We start from the raw sequence: 22,137 nt of genomic DNA on the forward strand, positions 1-22,137 counted from the left end.
ATGCATAAGCTGTAAGGTAATAGAGAATAATATATATCTTTCAATCTCAACATTAGATTTTCTAATTTCCAACTGTATTAAATAAATAGCATTAAAATATTTTCCTTCTTAACTATTACAAAAATCAACGAATTTGAGTAACTTTTGCTTTTGTTTTATTTGTACCTTAAACATAACACTGAACAATCAATTATGTGCCACCCCACCTTCCTTCATCTGCAAAAAAACTAATCAAAAGACATATGTACAAGGCTAAAAAAATTCAGCAACACTTACCATACTCAGGCTAAAAGAATTAAGCAACACTTACCATACTCTTTTTATATTCACTGTTAACTTTTAGCTCATGTGACAGACTTTCCACCTGCTCAACAGTTTCAAGTGGGGATGGAAGAATGTCTTCCAGGATTGGTATATCTCCATGTGTTTTTGACATATGGGTTTCCGTCATTTTGACAATATTCAGGATATCCCCTGATAAAAATGTCAATTTTGATAATTCCTTCATCATGTATTCCATTATGCCAAAACCATAATCATAATCATCTGTATCAAACCTTATTACAGGTAAAACCAGTAGGCAGTCTACTGTATTTTATCAAACCGTTATTAGTATAATAGATCTCGTAATAATTTTGCAAAAATAATGGCATTTACTATTTTTAAAAGATTATTAGCAAATTTACACAAATGGTGCATTCGGAAGACAAAACCAATTTTTCACTTTTGACAATTGAGCACCTGCTACATCCAGATTCTAGGGAGGAAAGGAAGGACGATCTTACTGGATCCCATAGCCTCTCCGAGGCACAAACCAGGCTTTTACACAAACCCCCCCCCCCTGCACCCGAGCTTTTTAAAATAGTAAATGCCACTATTTTTGCAAAATTATTACGAGATCTATTATTCTAGAGAATAATGCATATAAATGCATATATGCATATAAATACAAAAGTAAATCAAATCTTATCCTTGTATAATATACAAGCTGATGTGAGATCCCTGTCTACAGGTGGACTGGAACTATTATCCAGTAGGCAGTCTACTGTATTTTATCAAACCGTTATTAGTATAATAGATCTCGTAATAATTTTGCAAAAATAATGGCATTTACTATTTTTAAAAGATTATTAGCAAATTTACACAAATGGTGCATTCGGAAGACAAAACCAATTTTTCACTTTTGACAATTGAGCACCTGCTACATCCAGATTCTAGGGAGGAAAGGAAGGACGATCTTACTGGATCCCATAGCCTCTCCGAGGCACAAACCAGGCTTTTACACAAACCCCCCCCCCCTGCACCCGAGCTTTTTAAAATAGTAAATGCCACTATTTTTGCAAAATTATTACGAGATCTATTATTCTAGAGAATAATGCATATAAATGCATATATGCATATAAATACAAAAGTAAATCAAATCTTATCCTTGTATAATATACAAGCTGATGTGAGATCCCTGTCTACAGGTGGACTGGAACTATTATCCAGTAGGCAGTCTACTGTATTTTATCAAACCGTTATTAGTATAATAGATCTCGTAATAATTTTGCAAAAATAATGGCATTTACTATTTTTAAAAGATTATTAGCAAATTTACACAAATGGTGCATTCGGAAGACAAAACCAATTTTTCACTTTTGACAATTGAGCACCTGCTACATCCAGATTCTAGGGAGGAAAGGAAGGACGATCTTACTGGATCCCATAGCCTCTCCGAGGCACAAACCAGGCTTTTACACAAACCCCCCCCCCCTGCACCCGAGCTTTTTAAAATAGTAAATGCCACTATTTTTGCAAAATTATTACGAGATCTATTATTCTAGAGAATAATGCATATAAATGCATATATGCATATAAATACAAAAGTAAATCAAATCTTATCCTTGTATAATATACAAGCTGATGTGAGATCCCTGTCTACAGGTGGACTGGAACTATTATCCAGTAGGCAGTCTACTGTATTTTATCAAACCGTTATTAGTATAATAGATCTCGTAATAATTTTGCAAAAATAATGGCATTTACTATTTTTAAAAGATTATTAGCAAATTTACACAAATGGTGCATTCGGAAGACAAAACCAATTTTTCACTTTTGACAATTGAGCACCTGCTACATCCAGATTCTAGGGAGGAAAGGAAGGACGATCTTACTGGATCCCATAGCCTCTCCGAGGCACAAACCAGGCTTTTACACAAACCCCCCCCCCCTGCACCCGAGCTTTTTAAAATAGTAAATGCCACTATTTTTGCAAAATTATTACGAGATCTATTATTCTAGAGAATAATGCATATAAATGCATATATGCATATAAATACAAAAGTAAATCAAATCTTATCCTTGTATAATATACAAGCTGATGTGAGATCCCTGTCTACAGGTGGACTGGAACTATTATCCAGTAGGCAGTCTACTGTATTTTATCAAACCGTTATTAGTATAATAGATCTCGTAATAATTTTGCAAAAATAATGGCATTTACTATTTTTAAAAGATTATTAGCAAATTTACACAAATGGTGCATTCGGAAGACAAAACCAATTTTTCACTTTTGACAATTGAGCACCTGCTACATCCAGATTCTAGGGAGGAAAGGAAGGACGATCTTACTGGATCCCATAGCCTCTCCGAGGCACAAACCAGGCTTTTACACAAACCCCCCCCCCCTGCACCCGAGCTTTTTAAAATAGTAAATGCCACTATTTTTGCAAAATTATTACGAGATCTATTATTCTAGAGAATAATGCATATAAATGCATATATGCATATAAATACAAAAGTAAATCAAATCTTATCCTTGTATAATATACAAGCTGATGTGAGATCCCTGTCTACAGGTGGACTGGAACTATTATCCAGTAGGCAGTCTACTGTATTTTATCAAACCGTTATTAGTATAATAGATCTCGTAATAATTTTGCAAAAATAATGGCATTTACTATTTTTAAAAGATTATTAGCAAATTTACACAAATGGTGCATTCGGAAGACAAAACCAATTTTTCACTTTTGACAATTGAGCACCTGCTACATCCAGATTCTAGGGAGGAAAGGAAGGACGATCTTACTGGATCCCATAGCCTCTCCGAGGCACAAACCAGGCTTTTACACAAACCCCCCCCCCCTGCACCCGAGCTTTTTAAAATAGTAAATGCCACTATTTTTGCAAAATTATTACGAGATCTATTATTCTAGAGAATAATGCATATAAATGCATATATGCATATAAATACAAAAGTAAATCAAATCTTATCCTTGTATAATATACAAGCTGATGTGAGATCCCTGTCTACAGGTGGACTGGAACTATTATCCAGTAGGCAGTCTACTGTATTTTATCAAACCGTTATTAGTATAATAGATCTCGTAATAATTTTGCAAAAATAATGGCATTTACTATTTTTAAAAGATTATTAGCAAATTTACACAAATGGTGCATTCGGAAGACAAAACCAATTTTTCACTTTTGACAATTGAGCACCTGCTACATCCAGATTCTAGGGAGGAAAGGAAGGACGATCTTACTGGATCCCATAGCCTCTCCGAGGCACAAACCAGGCTTTTACACAAACCCCCCCCCCCTGCACCCGAGCTTTTTAAAATAGTAAATGCCACTATTTTTGCAAAATTATTACGAGATCTATTATTCTAGAGAATAATGCATATAAATGCATATATGCATATAAATACAAAAGTAAATCAAATCTTATCCTTGTATAATATACAAGCTGATGTGAGATCCCTGTCTACAGGTGGACTGGAACTATTATCCAGTAGGCAGTCTACTGTATTTTATCAAACCGTTATTAGTATAATAGATCTCGTAATAATTTTGCAAAAATAATGGCATTTACTATTTTTAAAAGATTATTAGCAAATTTACACAAATGGTGCATTCGGAAGACAAAACCAATTTTTCACTTTTGACAATTGAGCACCTGCTACATCCAGATTCTAGGGAGGAAAGGAAGGACGATCTTACTGGATCCCATAGCCTCTCCGAGGCACAAACCAGGCTTTTACACAAACCCCCCCCCCCTGCACCCGAGCTTTTTAAAATAGTAAATGCCACTATTTTTGCAAAATTATTACGAGATCTATTATTCTAGAGAATAATGCATATAAATGCATATATGCATATAAATACAAAAGTAAATCAAATCTTATCCTTGTATAATATACAAGCTGATGTGAGATCCCTGTCTACAGGTGGACTGGAACTATTATCCAGTAGGCAGTCTACTGTATTTTATCAAACCGTTATTAGTATAATAGATCTCGTAATAATTTTGCAAAAATAATGGCATTTACTATTTTTAAAAGATTATTAGCAAATTTACACAAATGGTGCATTCGGAAGACAAAACCAATTTTTCACTTTTGACAATTGAGCACCTGCTACATCCAGATTCTAGGGAGGAAAGGAAGGACGATCTTACTGGATCCCATAGCCTCTCCGAGGCACAAACCAGGCTTTTACACAAACCCCCCCCCCCTGCACCCGAGCTTTTTAAAATAGTAAATGCCACTATTTTTGCAAAATTATTACGAGATCTATTATTCTAGAGAATAATGCATATAAATGCATATATGCATATAAATACAAAAGTAAATCAAATCTTATCCTTGTATAATATACAAGCTGATGTGAGATCCCTGTCTACAGGTGGACTGGAACTATTATCCAGTAGGCAGTCTACTGTATTTTATCAAACCGTTATTAGTATAATAGATCTCGTAATAATTTTGCAAAAATAATGGCATTTACTATTTTTAAAAGATTATTAGCAAATTTACACAAATGGTGCATTCGGAAGACAAAACCAATTTTTCACTTTTGACAATTGAGCACCTGCTACATCCAGATTCTAGGGAGGAAAGGAAGGACGATCTTACTGGATCCCATAGCCTCTCCGAGGCACAAACCAGGCTTTTACATAACCCCCCCCCCCCTGCACCCGAGCTTTTTAAAATAGTAAATGCCATTATTTTTGCAAAATTATTACGAGATCTATTATTCTAGAGAATAATGCATATAAATGCATATATGCATATAAATACAAAAGTAAATCAAATCTTATCCTTGTATAATATACAAGCTGATGTGAGATCCCTGTCTACAGGTGGACTGGAACTATTATCCAGTAGGCAGTCTACTGTATTTTATCAAACCGTTATTAGTATAATAGATCTCGTAATAATTTTGCAAAAATAATGGCATTTACTATTTTTAAAAGATTATTAGCAAATTTACACAAATGGTGCATTCGGAAGACAAAACCAATTTTTCACTTTTGACAATTGAGCACCTGCTACATCCAGATTCTAGGGAGGAAAGGAAGGACGATCTTACTGGATCCCATAGCCTCTCCGAGGCACAAACCAGGCTTTTACATAACCCCCCCCCCCTGCACCCGAGCTTTTTAAAATAGTAAATGCCATTATTTTTGCAAAATTATTACGAGATCTATTATACTAATAACGGTAAATAAATAATAAATAGTAAATAAATCAAAATCAGTTACATTATTTTATCTTATTCATAGCATAAATGTTCTCGAAGATTACTAAAAAGAAATTGAATTAGACTACAGCAAATTGGCAAACTTTACCTTGTATCTGTTTCCACCGAGTTTGTTTGGGGCGTTCTTCAACATATCAGCAATACTTGTCTCAACATCTCTTTCAGTTGCATTAGTGTGGGTGTTGATACAGGCTTCTGGAAATTTATAAGAATTAATTAATATATATAATTATAATTCACTTTGCTATTCCCCATTCCACAGTCCTCTCGTCCTTCCCACTTCCCTGTCCCCACATCATCCCCACTATTCCCACTTCCCTGTCCCATCGTCCTCCTTACCATTTTCCCCTCCCCTGTCCTTCTTCCTCCCCCACCATCTCCCATTCACCTGTCCCTTTGTCCTCCCCAGCATTCCCCTGTCCCCACCATCCCCAACTCCCCTGTCCCCTCGTCCTCCCCACCATTACCCTCTCCTCTGTCCCCTCGTCTTCCCCACCATACCCCCCTCTCGTCCTCCCCACCATTCCAAACTACCTCATCCGATGCATTCTATAATGGTCTGATGCTTCCATCAGAAAATTGGGAACATCAAATGATCTGATATTCCCATCACTGAAAAATAAGAACAGCTAAAAAAATGAAATGAAAAAAATAAAAAAATAAACTATACTCATGAAATGAACAGTATGGTAAACAACACAGCTCAATTTCAATGCAATGTCACACAAAATTATTAAATCGAAATGAAAATAAATTGAAATCTATGAAAATTCAAATTATCAATACAATCGGAAATATTGAAATAATATCGCAACATAATATAGTGTGGGTTGCTCTTACGTGCAACAGACGGTGCTGTTTTTCAAAAAAGGCATGGTTTTACCTGTCACAAGTGTGGCATCTATACTTATACTCACGAAATGAACGGTATGGTAAACAACATAGCTCAATTGCAATGCAATGTCACAATAACATTTAATAACAATAATAACAATAACATTTAAATATACTTTAAGATATAATCTAGAAGAAAATAAGAACATTGAAACGGTTCATGAACTCGATTTCAATAAAGGACACTATGGGGAACTTTGAAAAACAGTTAATGAGTATAATTAGACAGACTTGTTGCTAGGCAGAGGAGTAAATAATGAGATATATGGCAAATTTTGCAAAATATACGGCACACAAACATTCATACCCAAACAAAGCAAAATGCTAGGTAAGAACAAAGCAGTTGGCCCGTAGGGGAAAGGAGATACCCACAAGACTGGAATACAAGTCATTAACAAGCACACAAGTACTACACTACACAACAACCGCACTACTACCAGAACTGGACGAATCACTACCAAAACAACACATTGCACATCACTACCAAAACAACACAACACAACACAAGCATTGGCAAAGAATTATAGACCAGTTGCACTAACATCCCACATAATAAAATTATTTGAGAGTGATCAGGAGTCAGATTACTAGTTTTATAGAGACCAATGACCTCCACAATCCAGGCCAACAAGGATTTAGAGCAGTTTCTATGATCGAGCCACTGAGATCTATAAAGAATTCTGATCAAGAAAGAGATCTAGGGGTGGTTTTAGATAGAAAACTATAACCTGAGGATCATATTAAGAACATTCTGCGAGGGGCCTATGCTACACTTTTTAACTTTAGAATTGCTTTTAAATACATAGGTCAAAAAGTTTTAAAAGTTTTAAAAGTTTTTTAAACCTCTCGTGTATCATGAGTGTTAAAGCATCAGATGGTGCATTCAGATGATGAATATTACCTAGTTCCTTCATCTGGGAAGAATGAACACATATTGGTGCATTCGGATGATAAAAACTAACTACTGTAGTTTAATTGATCAACAGACTGTATATCATATGCAGACTGTATGTGGATCTGCGGGCCACTCCAAACAACAGCCTGGTGGACCAAGCTCCACCAGGGCTAAAGCACAAAGTGATATAGATGTGATAGAGAAACTAGGTCAAATGGAGGAGTAGGTCTGTATATTAAACAGCACCTGACGTGCACAGAGCTACTAAACTCAATGTGGTGGTAGAGTGGTGGGGGGGGGGGGGGGGGAAACATTGCAGAAAAAAACAAAAATACAATTTGGTCAACAAAACAGCATTGTTTAAAATAGAAGACATGGGTTGTCATTTTGGGGGTAAGGTAGGTTACATTGAGTTAATTAGTTAGTACTTAGTTTTTATCTTAAACTGGTTGGGAGAGGTACAGTGTTGCTGTGCTGGTGAAAGAACACCTAAAGGTAAATTAAATAATGATTGCGAATCCACAAGAAGTTGACATAATATCGCTAGAGATCTGCAATCAGGATGATAAACTTTCCTTAAAGAATTTGACAAACACTTGCTGATAGGACATGAAGTAAATGAAATGTATGTCAAGTTTTGTGAAATATATGATAAAAGCACAACAAAATTTGTACCAAAGGAGAGATGCAGAACTAGGAAAAGGGGTTTGTTCAACAGAAATTGCGAGAGGGCCTGAGACCCAAACACACACAAATGGAATCAATATATAGCAAGAGGCCAAACCCCCAAACATACAAGCGATGCAAAGATGCGAGAAACAGCAGCAGCATTAAGGAGAGGGACTTAAGGACCATAAATAAAGTGTGAAAATAAACTCGAGTAAATTTTTTTAACTACTCTCGACAGTGAAGAAAAACAAATATTCAGACGATTTGTGTTAGAATCATTAATCTTACACTTTCGGTCATATTCAACAACACAAATACATACACACACATTCCTGTTGCTGTAGCAAGTGAAGAATTACACACACAGATCACAATAACGTGATGCATCAAATGAACAAATCCACAAGGGCCGTGACGAGGATTCGAACCTGCGTCCGGGAGCATCCCAGACACTGCCTTAATCGACTGAGCTACAACAGGGTAAAAGGGTTGAAACCGAAGTTCTACTGAACTTACTGGATCCCATAGCCTCTCCGAGGCACAAACCAGGCTTTTACACAACCCCCCCCCCCTGCACCCGAGCTATGTCAACAGGCCGTTCTCCCTCTTCGCCCTTCCGAATGCACCATATCAGTAAATTTTTTAATAATCTTTTAAAAATAGTAAATGCCACTATTTTTGCAAAATTATTACGAGATCTATTATTCTATAGAATAATGCATATAAATGCATATATGCATATAAATACAAAACATAAATACAAAAGTAAATGTAAATAATTTTACCTTGCACCTAGATCCACCAAGCCTGTATGGCGCGCGTTTCAGTACTTCGGAAATCTAGAACTATCTTGAATCTCTAATCTGCAATGAAACAATACATATTATTGCACTTACCAAAACATGGATGAATGTAGAAAATACAGAACTATTAGCTGAATATCAAATAAATGGATTTAATCTATTTCACACAGATAGATATATTACACCGTGTATATTAGGTAATACCTAACATACACGCCTCCACACACACTACATTTGAAATGTAGTCTCAAAAAGACTACATTTCAACAGCAAAAATTACTCCATAAAAAAATAATTAAATTATTGACCAACATGAGAGAGGGTTAGCCAACATGAGGGTTGTGTTGATTGCCTGAAAATATTTAAATTGTGTAATGTATTGAATGGCATTTTTCAAGTTACAACATTTTTTAAATTACTGAACTAGGTTCTAGGCTTTGCTAGGCTTAATTCAATTATTACAGATAAGCCTAACCTAGCCTAGAACCCAGTGGGTTTTCTTCCTATTGGGGAGTGTTGTACATGCCTCGCCTCCACATACACACTAGCACAGCCAGGCCTCGCCTCCATATACACACTAGCACAGCCAGGCCTCGCCTCCACATACACCAGCACTGCCAGGCCTCGCCTCGCCTCCACATACACCAGCACTGCCAGGCCTCGCCTCCACATTTAAACCAACCAAGCCCACAAATACGTTAACATGGACCAGCATTACACCGTCTAACATACTCTGTCAGATGTAACAACTAAATTTGTGAATTCAAGACCAAATCTATTGTATAACACAGTGTTAGTACGAGAAAAACATTACTTACATTCGAAGCCGTGTTTTAAAATGGCGGCGGTCTTGTACTGACGCTCCAAACTGTGTGTTCGTTTGCGTATGATGAACGTGTGACAATTTACTACAACAATTATTTAATTATTCTTATTCTTTATTTTAATATTTTTAGGGTACATGAAATTTCAAACTTATTTGCACACAATAATATAATTGCATTGTCATAACCTTTATATATTACGGAAAATACGATGACATGAACGAAGTCAAAGTGAAGTTGAAGTCAAAGTCATTCGCCGAACGTATTAGTCATTTTTTTTCATACATACATAGTTGATTTACAAACATAATGTTGGATTTATAGATTTATTTATAAATTTGTATTTATTTACCTGTATTTACCCAAGTCTTTCCTAAATCTAAACTTATCCAATTTATACCCATTGTTTCGTGTTCTATCTTGTGTTGACAATTTTAATACCCTATTAATATCCCCTTTGTTATATCTATTCAGGAAATTGTGGTTGATCTCGAACCCATTGATAATGTGACGACTTATACAGAATTTTGTAACTATATCATCAAGATTGTAACCAGCTTAGCTAAATGTAGTGTGGGGTTCAGTCCCTAAGCCCATATATGTGCCTCTCTAACCATTTAGGTTACAGGGCAAAAACATAAAAACAAAGGTAACTGCAGAAGGCCTATTGGCCCATACCAGGCAGCTCCTATCTATAACAGATAAACACTAAGTACTACCTAATTAACTCAATGTAACCTACCAACCTAACCCCCAAAATGTCAATCCATATATTTTATTTTAAACAATGCTGTTTTGTTGACCAAATTGTATTTTTACTCTTTTTCTGTCATGTTTCTCCCACCCCTGTTTTTTCCCTTTTTTCTTATTTTTTCTCAACATAATTCATACTTTAATTATGCGGATCAGGACATCACCTGATCAAACACATCAAACATCGTTTGACCACCATCAAACACACACATTTCGTGTGTGTTTGACGCTCAATGATATGTACCAGCGTTGTTTTATATATGGTGCTATTCTATCTTACGCTTTGTTGCTCTTTTTTACCTACGGGCTCATAGAACATTCTATTGCGAAAACATTGGCACAAAAATGAATGACGTACATACAATAATAATGTCAGGACAGTGATATAATTATAAACTTTCAAAGCACTGTATCGCCCATGTGTCGTCTTGTCACCAATACTGGGTAACAGTTCCGCCACTTCCCACACTCTTGCGGGTGGGCAGCGACCATTATTCTACGTTTATATTCATATCACCGTGTTGGGAATTTCATTGCGAGTACATTGATACCAAAATTAACGCTGTAGGACAAGTGTGGAAGTGATAACAATCCCAAGAGTAAAAACATTTTGTTGCTCTTGGGCACTCACGGCGAGTCATCTACGTAGGTATTTATTGGGTGCTGGTATTCATATAACTTTTGGTGACCGTTTTTGCTGATTTTCTTCTAGAGAATGTTATTGCGAACACGTTGGTACCAAAATGAAATACATAGCTCGAGAACTAAGGTCAGGAGAGTAAAAAGAGTATACACATTTTTGTTTTGACGCTTAATTAAGGTTATTGTGAGTACTCATCGCCTGCCTAGAAACTGGAACTAGTAATTCCATCTATCATACATATCATACAAGAGGAGCCACACATCTATGGATCATCCAATAAAATCAGCAGACTTCTAGATGTTACTACTGCTCGGCTTAGACTCGGTTACAAGTATCTCTGGGAATTCTCATTATCTGCTGATGTAGACCTGACCAAATGTAAACTGTGTCAACAAAATTATTCGCACACCCTCCGTCACTATGTGATGGAGTGCGAAAAGATACATGAATTTAGAGACAATTCTATAACCAATGTTCCAGCGATGTGTCAATATTTCATTCAAAATGATCTGCTACCAGAAATTTTAGCCAAATATCCCCAGTTTGCTAACTGTAGATAACAACTAAGTGATTGTAACCTATCCACCGCTGCCCACTGGATGGGGGACGGTGTGCAGGACAAACATATAAATTTTGATACTAGCTCTCCACATATGTCAGTTGCTTAATTTAGAACCTGTACTTGAGGTCGATCTCGAACCCATTGTTGATGTGATGACTTATATTGAATTTTGTAACTAGCTCATCAAGATTGTAACTTGCTTAGCTAAATGAATTGTGGGGTTCAGTCCCTAAGCCCATATATGTGCCTCTCTAACCATTTAGGTTACAGGGCAAAAACATAAAAACAAAGGTAACTGCAGAAGGCCTATTGGCCCATACCAGGCAGCTCCTATCTATAACAGATAAACACTAAGTACTACCTAATTAACTCAATGTAACCTACCAACCTAACCCCCAAAATGTCAATCCATATCTTTTATTTTAAACAATGCTGTTTTGTTGACCAAATTGTATTTTTACTCTTTTTCTGTCATGTTTCTCCCACCCCTGTTTTTTCCCTTTTTTCTTATTTTTTCTCAACATAATTCATACTTTAATTATGCGGATCAGGACATCACCTGATCAAACACATCAAACATCGTTTGACCACCATCAAACACACACATTTCGTGTGTGTTTGACGCTCACTGATATGTACCAGCGTTGTTTTATATATGGTGCTATTCTATCTTACGCTTTGTTGCTCTTTTTTACCTACGGGCTCATAGAACATTCTATTGCGAAAACATTGGCACAAAAATGAATGACGTACATACAATAATAATGTCAGGACAGTGATATAATTATAAACTTTCAAAGCACTGTATCGCCCATGTGTCGTCTTGTCACCAATACTGGGTAACAGTTCCGCCACTTCCCACACTCTTGCGGGTGGGCAGCGACCATTATTCTACGTTTATATTCATATCACCGTGTTGGGAATTTCATTGCGAGTACATTGATACCAAAATTAACGCTGTAGGACAAGTGTGGAAGTGATAACAATCCCAAGAGTAAAAACATTTTGTTGCTCTTGGGCACTCACGGCGAGTCATCTACGTAGGTATTTATTGGGTGCTGGTATTCATATAACTTTTGGTGACCGTTTTTGCTGATTTTCTTCTAGAGAATGTTATTGCGAACACGTTGGTACCAAAATGAAATACATAGCTCGAGAACTAAGGTCAGGAGAGTAAAAAGAGTATACACATTTTTGTTTTGACGCTTAATTAAGGTTATTGTGAGTACTCATCGCCTGCCTAGAAACTGGAACTAGTAATTCCATCTATCATACATATCATACAAGAGGAGCCACACATCTATGGATCATCCAATAAAATCAGCAGACTTCTAGATGTTACTACTGCTCGGCTTAGACTCGGTTACAAGTATCTCTGGGAATTCTCATTATCTGCTGATGTAGACCTGACCAAATGTAAACTGTGTCAACAAAATTATTCGCACACCCTCCGTCACTATGTGATGGAGTGCGAAAAGATACATGAATTTAGAGACAATTCTATAACCAATGTTCCAGCGATGTGTCAATATTTCATTCAAAATGATCTGCTACCAGAAATTTTAGCCAAATATCCCCAGTTTGCTAACTGTAGATAACAACTAAGTGATTGTAACCTATCCACCGCTGCCCACTGGATGGGGGACGGTGTGCAGGACAAACATATAAATTTTGATACTAGCTCTCCACATATGTCAGTTGCTTAATTTAGAACCTGTACTTGAGGTCGATCTCGAACCCATTGTTGATGTGATGACTTATATTGAATTTTGTAACTAGCTCATCAAGATTGTAACTTGCTTAGCTAAATGAATTGTGGGGTTCAGTCCCTGAGCCCATTATGTGCCTCTGTAACCCTTTCCACAACCGCCCACAAGATGGGTATGGGGTGCATAATGGGGTGGGGTGTCTTGGCCAAACGTGCCACATCAAAACCACAAGTTGACATTGAATGTGAATTAACAATGAGACAAGTAAGATTTATACTAATACATTTATACTAACTCTGTTGAGCGTTGACCATTTATACATCAAATCTGTTGATGTGAGCACTTTAGTTTAGTCTGCCGTTTAAAGAAAAAAAGAGCATATCAATGGTATATCACAGAAAACGAATTTATCATAAACTCATGTATTTGTCTTATCATATTGAACTGCATTCATATTTTTAATATATAACAATATGAATATACAAATTTCTGTAAATCCCCTACCTTGTTGGAATCTGTGGAAATGAATGAGCAAATGTGCTGGCTGAAGGCGCTGAAGGAAACCACATTGGTTTCATTTTGGATACAAATGTCCATGGAAATTCAAAATGGAAACTAATTATATAGTTGAACCTGCAGAGACGAGTTTAAGAATCTGTGTTGAGAGTGATGGACACAGCCTTCACAATTATACTTCAGAGAATGTAAACATCTAAGAGTCATTAGAAATATGTGTAGAATAATAAACCCTACATTGTTTGAGTTAGGGAAAACACCATTTGTGATATATAGATACTATAGCTGTTCCTAAAGATTCACCCTTTTTTGCACCAGCAAGATAACATATAAGATTTTAAGAGTTGACGAATGTTAATATTCTTGTTTGATAAACTGTGAACTTGAGACATAGTTAATAAGAACATATTAACACAACAAAATGTTTTCAAAATCCTTAACACCACTTTCCAGCAACTTATATAATTTATATAAATTATTTTAGAGAATAATACATAAATTATATATTTAAACATGATATAGTGTTTAGTGGAATGTATAAGGAGTCAAATTGTGTTAAAAAGAGCAATTTTTAGAAAATTTGGAAAAATACTTTTTTCTGTTCAAATTATAACTAAATGGATTATAAAGGTTTCACTCAGCCAATATATATCATTCACAATTTATTAATGAATTTTACAAAAAAACACCATAAATTTTATATTTAAACATGTAAAAACTATTTGTTTTACATTTGGAAGAAAATAATTGTAGAAAAACAATTTATAATTAAACCTTTGTGTTTGGATTTTTTGAGTAAAAGTTTCTCAAAGGCTCTCCTGCACCATTCTCAATGCAAATCATTCCCACACCTATGGCAAGAGATAGGCGAACGTTGTGTAGATGATTTGTGTTTGCTGGGCAAAGGAGCGGAGAGACAAGGACAAAAACATGATTAAAGAGATCCTTCAAGAGGTAAGGATGGAGGGAGCTGAGCGAAATGTTGAAAAGGTTTTCAGGCTTGGAAAGTACAACAAGGACAGAGACCGAATGATAAAGGTGGTTTTCATGAGCGAAATCGCGAAAGAGGAACTATTAGAAAGGAAGTGCTGTCTAGCAGGTGGAGGGAAGTTCAAAAGAGTATTCTTGCAGAGGGATATGACAAGGGAAGAGAGAATGCAAGCAGCAGACGCGAGGAAGGAGTGCAGGGAGAGAGAAAGGAATCAGGGAGCCACACCCCCGATCCCTACAATCCCAGAGGGAAATGGGGAACCCTCCTCAAACAGTGCATTAGCCACAGGGAGTGCGACACCACCCCCTCATTCCACCCAACAGACACCCTACCTGCCCCAACCCCTGTCAGCCCCCCACTAAGTACCCACCTAAGGCACCCTCCCCCCCCCACCCCTCTCCTCCCACTCCCCCCTCCCCCCCAGGACCTCCCTTCTCCCCCATCCCCCAAGCCCTCCCTTCTCCCACATGCCCTTCCGTCCCTCCCACCCACAAGCCCTCCATTCTCCCCCACCCCCATAAGCTCCCCACTCTCCCCCACCCCACCTAAGCCTTCCCCTCTCCACCACTCCCCAAAACCCTCCCCTTTTCCTCAACCACCTCAGCCTTCCCTTTCCCCCCACGCCCCCCAAGCCCTCCCACTTTACTGCCCCCCAAACCCCCCTTTCTCCCCCATCCCCCCACCCCCCTCAACCCTCCCCCTCTCACCCACCCCCCCAACCCTCCCCCCCTCACCCACTCCCCCAACCCTCCCCCTCCCCCCCTCACCCACTCCCCTTACCCTCCCCCTCCCCCCCTCACCCACTCCCCCTACCCTCCCCCTCCCCCCTACCCCCCCAAGCCCTTCCTCCTCCACTAGTCTCCCAATACAAGATCCTCCCAGCTCCCGCTCACCCCAGACCCCACAGGTCCTCCCCAGAGGAGAAGCAGAAGAGAGTTAGTTTCAGGGCAATGTACTCGAACATAGATGGGATCACAACCAAGGCAAGTGAACTAAGGGAAAGAACACAAGAAGTGAACCCAGATGTAATCGGACTCAATGAAACAAAACTCTCTGGAATCATAACGAATGCCGTGTTTCCCCAGGAGTACACAATAATAAGGAAAGAGAGGGAAGGTAGGGGAGGAGGAGGAGGCCCTTCTCATGAGAAAGAAGTGGAGTTTTAAGGAGATGGCTATCCCGGGCTGTGAGGGTTTCAGAGACTACATAGCAGGCACCATGACAATGGGAGGACCAAGGATAGTAGTAGCAGTAATATATAATCCTCCACCAAATGACAGAAGACCCAGTCAAGAGTACGAAAGCAACAACATGGCAGTTAACACTATAATTGAGAGGGCAGCCTCTTCTGCCTGTAGAAATAGATCCCACCTGCTCATCATGGGGGACTTCAATCACGGCAGGATTGATTGGGAGAACAAGGAACCGCATGGAGGCGAGGATACGTGGAGAGCCAAACTACTGGAGGTGGCGACTAGAAACTTCTTAACCCAGCATGTCAGTGAACCCACAAGGATGAGAGGAAATGACGAACCAGCGAGACTCGACCTGGTTTTCACCCTGAACGACTCTGACATAAGAGAAATCAGTTTTGAGGACCCAGTAGGAATGAGCGACCACAGTGTATTGGTGTTTGAGTACCTGATTGAAGAAGGGTTATTGAACTCGAGAAGGGATACCGAAACCAAAAGGTTAGCATACCGAAAGGGAAACTATGAGGAGATAAGAAAATGCCTAGCAGATATAGCATGGGAAACAGAGCTCAGGGAAAAGACGGCCCAAGATATGATGGAATACATCACGCAAAAATGCAAGGATGCAGCAAACAAGTTTGTCCCAGTCCAAAAGGAAAACAGTGAAATGAAGATGAGAAACCCATGGTTTAATCAGAGATGTAGGCTAGCTAAGCAGCAAAGTAAAAGGGCATGGAGAAACTATAGGAATAACAGGACACTGGAGAGCAGAGAAAGATACCAGAATGCCAGGAATGAATATGTTAGGATGAGAAGAGAGGCAGAAAGACAATACGAAAATGACATCGCAAGCAAGGCAAAGACTCAGCCTAAATTGCTGCATAGCCACATCAGGAGAAAAAAACAGTAAAGGAACAGGTTATAAAATAAAGGTTAGGGGAAGAAGGATTCACTACAAACGACAAGGAAGTGTGTGAGGAACTGAATAAGAAATTCCAGGAGGTCTTCACCTTAGAGCAAGGAGAAATCCCAGAGATAAGAGAGGGAATAGCTAACCAGGAACCACTGGAAGAGTTTGAGATTACCAGCGGGGAAGTAAGGAAGTGTTTACTAGAATTGGATGTGACAAAGGCTATAGGTCCAGATGGAATCTCCCCTTGGATACTAAAGGAAGGAGCAGAAGAACTGTGCCTCCCGCTCTCCATGGTGTATAATAAATCACTGGCAACAGGGGAACTGCCAGAAATTTGGAAAGCAGCTAACGTAGTCCCGATATACAAGAAAGGGGATAGACAGGAGGCACTGAATTACAGACCAGTGTCCCTAACCTGCATACCATGCAAGCTGATGGAGAAGATTGTGCGAAAAAAACTAGTGGAGCATCTGGAGCGAAGGAACTTTGTAACACAGCATCAACATGGGTTCAGGGATGGCAGGTCCTGCCTCACAGGGTTACTTGAATTCTACGACCAGGCAACAAAAATAAGGCAAGAAAGAGAAGGGTGGGCAGACTGCATATTTTTGGATTGTCAGAAAGCCTTTGACACAGTGCCACACAAGAGGCTAGTGAAAAAACTGGAGATGCAGGCTGGAGTGAAAGGGAAGGTACTCCGTTGGATACAGGAGTACCTAAGTAACAGGAGACAACGAGTCAGTGTGAGGGGTGAGGTCTCAGATTGGCGAGACGTTACGAGTGGAGTACCGCAGGTGTCAGTCCTTGGACCTATACTGTTTCTGATATATGTAAATGATCTTCCAGAGGGTATAGAATCGTTTCTCTCAATGTTTGCCGATGATGCAAAAATTATGAGGAGGATTGAAACTGAGGACGATAGTAGGAGGCTACAAGATGACCTAGACAGACTGAGTGAATGGTCCAACAAATGGCTGTTGAAGTTCAACCCGAGTAAATGCAAAGTAATGAAACTAGGTGGTGGAAATAGGAGGCCAAACACAGGATACAGAATAGGAGATGAAGTACTTAATGAAACGAACAGAGAGAAAGATCTAGGAGTTGATATCACACCAAACCTGTCTCCTGAAGCCCACATAAAAAGAATAACGTCTGCGGCATATGCGAGGCTGGCTAACATCAGAACAGCGTTCAGGAACCTGTGTAAGGAATCATTCAGAATCTTGTACACCACATATGTAAGACCAATCCTGGAGTATGCGGCCCCAGCATGGAGCCCGTACCTTGTCAAGCACAAGACGAAGCTGGAAAAAGTCCAAAGGTATGCCACTAGACTAGTCCCAGAACTAAGAGGCATGAGTTACGAGGAAAGGCTGCGGGAAATGCACCTTACGACACTGGAAGACAGAGGAGTAAGGGGAGACATGATCACAACCTACAAAATCCTCAGAGGAATCGACCGGGTAAACAAGGATAAACTATTCAACACTGGTGGGACGCGAACAAGGGGACACAGGTGGAAACTGAGTACTCACATGAGCCACAGAGACGTTAGAAGGAACTTTTTCAGTGTCAGAGTAGTTAACGGATGGAATGCATTAGGCAGTGATGTGGTGGAGGCTGACTCCATACACAGTTTTAAATGTAGATATGATAGAGCCCAGTAGGCTCAGGAATCTGTACACCAGTTGATTGACAGTTGAGAGGCGGGACCAAAGAGCCAAAGCTCAACCCCCGCAAGCACAAATAGGTGAGTACAAATAGGTGAGTACACTCACACACACACACACACACAAACACACACACTCACTCACACACACACACACACACACACACACACACACACACACACACACACACACACACACACACACACACACACACACACACACACACACAGGCTGCAGAGATGGTCAGGGAAATGGCTACTGGAGTTTAACACCAGTAAATGTAAAGTTATGGAAATGGGATCAGGTAACAGGAGACCAAAGGGACAGTACACAATGAAGGGGAACAGCCTACCTGTAACGATTCGAGAAAGAGACCTGGGAGTGGATGTGACACCTAATCTAACTCCTGAGGCACATATAAATAGGATAACGACAGCAGCGTACTCTACACTGGCGAAAATTAGAACTTCATTCAGAAACCTAAATGAGGAAGCTTTTAGGGCACTTTACACTGCCTACGTGAGACCCGTCTTAGAGTATGCCGCGCCATCATGGAGCCCCCACCTGAAGAAACACATAAAGAAACTGGAGAAGGTTCAGAGGTTTGCGACGAGGCTTGTCCCAGAGTTACGAGGGATGGGATATGAAGAGCGGCTGAAGGAACTGAACCTAACGACACTAGAGAAAAGAAGGGAGAGAGGAGATATGATAGGGACATATAAAATACTCAGGGGAATTGATAAAGTGGAAATAGATGAAATGTTCACACGTAATAATAACAGAACGAGGGGACATGGGTGGAAACTGGAAACTCAGATGAGTCACAGAGATGTTAGGAAGTTTTCTTTTAGCGTGAGAGTAGTAGAAAAATGGAATGCACTTGGGGAACAGGTTGTGGAAGCAAATACTATTCATACTTTTAAAACTAGGTATGATAGGGTAATGGGACAGGAGTCATTGCTGTAAACAACCGATAGCTAGAAAGGCGGGATCCAAGAGTCAATGCTCGATCCTGCAAGCACATATAGGTGAGTACATATAGGTGAGTACACACACACACACACACACACACACACACACACACTATGAGAACGATATTGCAATCAAAGCGAAAAAACAACCTAAGTTACTACACAGTCATATAAGAAGAAAAATGTCGGTGAACGACCAAGTGACAAGACTAAGGAAGACAGAGGGGGCATATACTGAAAGTGACAAGGAAATCTGCGAGGCACTGAATGCCAGTTTCCATGGAGTGTTCACTACCGAGCCTGAGCAGCTCCCATTGTTGGAAGGGGTTACCCTAGATGAAAGACTATCAGATATAGAGGTGACAGCAGAGGAGGTAATGAAACAGTTGACAACTCTAGATGCAACTAAAGTAGTTGGACCAGACAAAGTATCACCGTGGATACTAAAAGAAGCAGCACTGGCCCTCAGCGTGCCTCTGGTAATGATCTTTAATGAGTCACTTATGTCAGGAGAATTGCCCAGTTGCTGGAAGAAGGCAAATGTCGTGCCGATCTTCAAGAAAGGTGATAGGGAGGAGGCACTTAACTATAGACCTGTATCACTGACTGTTACGGCCCTCTCGGGACGCAACGGGGTTCTTACTCTGATGTAGTTAGAGGAAGATATATATCCGGCCCCAAGCCAGTAGAGGCTATCAAGGGATGCGATCCGTGACGCAAGTAACTTAAAGGGAGTAGGGAAAGAAAGGTAAGAACTTAATATAATATAATTTTCACCATCACCATTTAAATATATAGAAATAAAACGTACACAAGGGGGAGGGGTATTAACACTTTACAAAGGGGATCAACACTGTAGTCTTCTGCTGGAGACTATGGATCCTTGAAGCTAGGTGCTGAGTCCGCGGTGCTTTCTTCGTGGCCTCAAGACGTGTCCTCTGAGAACGCCGAGTCTACCCTGGCCACAGGTCAGCCACAACACAGGTCCACTGGGGGCACCGTCGTGGAGGCCGTCAACCACACGTCCAGCAGGTCTGCTGGCAGGTACTGAGCCACCAAGGCTGGTACGGCCACTCCACGAACGATAAAAGGGGTACGCCCTAGACAGGAGTCTCGTGTGATATCACCAATCACCCTCCTGTCCTCAATACCCCAGTGGATTATCGTCTCCAACCGTCGGTCCCGGGTAAATCCTTCCACTGCCACTCCACTGGCAGGCTTAACACACCACAGTGTTCTTCCGGGGGGGACGACGTCACGACAGCTGCAGCAAACTTCACTGTATGGAGACTGGCTGCCTCGGGTAGACTGACTACACCTTCAACACAGTGGTACCAGGTCGGCTCTGTAAGCAGACACGTCATTAATAACCGGGACACTAATACACCACACTCACAGGCTCAGATACAAACGCCCGACATATCCACTCCATAGATGGCGCTGTCGTCGGAGCACCACTTCACCAGAGGTCAGGAGCGGCGGTGTTGAGCGCTGAACCAGACTGGAAACTGGTCCTTGAGGCCAGTACACGCTGTCCTCACTAGGTGTCGTCGTTCGTTTGGCGGGGGTTTCGGGAGCTGACCCACAGATAGCGTGTTTGTCACTGCTCCAGGCTCGGACGTTGAATCCGGGTTCGTAACACCTCCCCACCAAAAAGAATTTGGTTTGGGGTTCTATAAAAAGAAACACAAACCAAATTAGCAGGGCGACTGTTATGATCTCGGCCTACAGGAGAAACGAGTCTCCCTTCTTGAGAGTTATTCAGCAAGCCTGACCTAACTAGAAGGTCTAGCAAGTATTGAGGTGATAACGCATATGTAAAATAGTTGGTTGGATATGTGTAACAGTTTGAGATTATGGGCAGTAAGTAAGGAAATAGATAAATGACTGGCTAGGAGATGTGGACATTTTGCTGGAGGCGTGAGGCTCGCTTCCGGAGGACCTTGACCTCACTTGAGTGCCAGACATCGCAGGGGGAAGCCGCGCTCCGTTTGAGCTCCCGTCAGAAGGGAACCCCTAGTGATATATCTCTAAGAGAAGAGAAGTGTGCAGACGTGCCAGCTGTGGAATCGAGCTGGGGACGTGTGGTCTCAAGTCGTGGACGATAATTAGTGAATATTAAGCCGCCCGGAGGCATTATTGTGGGCCGTGGGAGCGCCCTGACCAGACGCCGTCAGAGGGAAAGCGCCCTCGACCAATTAATCTGTGTTAAGCACGATATACGCCAGTTCATAGTGATCACTTGTAGTTGGTCGTGTGCCCAGCGACAGTAGCAATGTTTATTTATAAGTTAGGCATGTTTTAATAAGGCAGAAAGCCTGAAATAAGAGAGTGGAGAGGGAGGAACACGGAGCGACGTCCGCCCCCTCTGAGCGCTGGCGGACGACTGAGGGAGCCTGGCTCCGGATGGAGGAAGACCCTCCCAGCGAGTGAGGACCGCCGCCAGGCGAGGTGGAGTATGGACCCGCCCAAAACGGGGGAGTCCACTCTCACTGTATGTAGAGAACAGATAGAGGTTTGAGGCAAACATATTGTGTGAATATTTTTTGTTTTTGTGTTAAAGGGGAACATTTTATTGGAGTGTCGATGGGTTGCAGGTTTGTCT

At 40.3% G+C, this 22,137-nt stretch overlaps 1 long non-coding RNA gene across 1 annotated transcript in view; it reads right to left on the reverse strand.

Moving 5' to 3' along the window:
• LOC138355125 (uncharacterized) overlaps positions 1-9,638 on the reverse strand; it is an 11,409-nt gene extending 1,771 nt beyond the window's left edge. The window contains exons 1-3 of the long non-coding RNA XR_011223843.1: positions 9,606-9,638; positions 8,770-8,847; positions 5,615-5,721 (exon numbers count right to left, since the gene is read on the reverse strand). This is a non-coding gene — a long non-coding RNA (uncharacterized lncRNA). The remainder of the gene's footprint in view (positions 1-5,614; positions 5,722-8,769; positions 8,848-9,605) is intronic.
• Between the last annotated feature and the right edge of the window lie 12,499 nt (positions 9,639-22,137).

Source organism: Procambarus clarkii, chromosome 6 (assembly GCF_040958095.1).
Source record: "Procambarus clarkii isolate CNS0578487 chromosome 6, FALCON_Pclarkii_2.0, whole genome shotgun sequence".
Classification (NCBI taxonomy): domain Eukaryota; kingdom Metazoa; phylum Arthropoda; class Malacostraca; order Decapoda; family Cambaridae; genus Procambarus; species Procambarus clarkii.